This window comes from Egretta garzetta, unplaced genomic scaffold, assembly GCF_000687185.1.
Source record: "Egretta garzetta isolate BGI_Z169 unplaced genomic scaffold, ASM68718v1 scaffold1352, whole genome shotgun sequence".
In the NCBI taxonomy this organism is placed as follows: domain Eukaryota; kingdom Metazoa; phylum Chordata; class Aves; order Pelecaniformes; family Ardeidae; genus Egretta; species Egretta garzetta.
The window spans coordinates 1-1572 of NW_009258825.1; positions in this window are offsets into that span (position 1 = coordinate 1).

Consider the following 1572-nt stretch of genomic DNA (forward strand, 5'->3'; position numbering starts at 1 on the left):
GGGGGCCCAGCCTGGAGAGCCCGGGGCTGGGGGAGTGAGGGGGGGCCCTGGGGTGCTCATGGTGCCATCCTGCACCCATTAGAGCCCCACAGCACCCTTGGGTGACCACTTGTAGCCCCTGGGGAGCCATGGGGCCCTTAGGTGCTGAGGGTGCCATCCTGCACCCCTCAGAGCCCCACAGCACCCTTGGGTGACCCCTTGTACCCTATGGAGCACAAGGGCCCCCCTGGGTGACCCCTGTACCCCACAGGGAGCAGTGGGGCCCTTGTGGTACCATCCTACACCCCACAGCACCCTTGGGTGATCCCTTGTACCCCCTGGGGAGCCATGGGGCTCCCTGGGTGACCCCTGCACCCCACAGGGAGCAATGGGGCCTTTGGGTGCTGAGGGTACCATCCTGCCCCACAGTGCCCTTGGGTGACCCCTGCACCCCACGGGGAGCAGCGGGGCCCCTAGATGCCATCCTGCACCCCCCATGGAGCCCAAGGGCACCCTTGGGTCCCCCCTGCACCCTGTGGTGAGCAATGGGGCCCTTAGGTGCCCACAGTGCCTTCCTGCACCCTACAGAGCCCAAGGGCACCCTTGGGTGCTCCCACACCCCCAGAGCCCCACGGCGGATCCAGGTGCCTTGAACGAGTCCTGTGCCCTGCAGTGTCCCCAGTGACCCCCAGCTCTGTACCCACCCTGGCTACGGGTGACACCCTGGGGACACCCTGTCACTGCCACCCCTGTACATAGACAATAAACCACCACAAGGGGCCAGCGCCTGTGTTGTTGCCTCTGTCACCCCATGTCACCCGTCACCTCCTGCCCCATCGCCCTGGGGTGACACATTCCTGCCACCTCCTGTCCTCCTCTTTTCCCCCCCCCCAGGGCGAGGAGGTGTCCCTATGTCACCTCCCTCAAACGAGTGACTTGTCTCCGTCACTCCATCCTGCCCTGGGGCACCACCTACCCATGCCTGGCACCTCCTGTCCCTGTCACCTCTGGGTGACACATGGCCCTCGCTCTCCCAGTGATCCCCAAGACCTTGTCCCCCCATCCCTGGCAACCTCCTCCCACCATGTCCCCCTTCTCCATCCCCACCCTGTCCCCTCCATCCTCATCCCCAGCCCTGTCCCCACCACCTCCCCAGCCCTATGTCCCAGTGTCACCCTGTCCCCAAACCTTCCACGCCCATCCCTGGCTGCTCCATCCCCTTACTCATCCCCTCTGTCCCCATCCCCTCTGTCACCTCCCTGTGCCACCTCTGTCCCCAGCCTATCCTGGCCCCTTCATCCTTGTCTCCATCCTGTCCTCCTCCATCTTAGTCCCCACCCTGGCCCTTTTAACTCTGTCCCCATCCTGGCCCCCTCCAACTTTGTCCCCATCCTGTCCTCCTCCATCCTGGTCCCCATCCTGGCCCCCTCCAACTTTGTCCCCTCCATCCTGGTCCCCCGCCGTCCCCACAGACGGGACACTCTTACAAAAAAACCCTTCTTTTTATTTACAAGGCCCCCGACCCGCGGCAGCGACACCTCTCAGGCGCTAACGGGCTCCCGCGGGGGCTGCAAGGAAGGGGAGAGCCGTGAG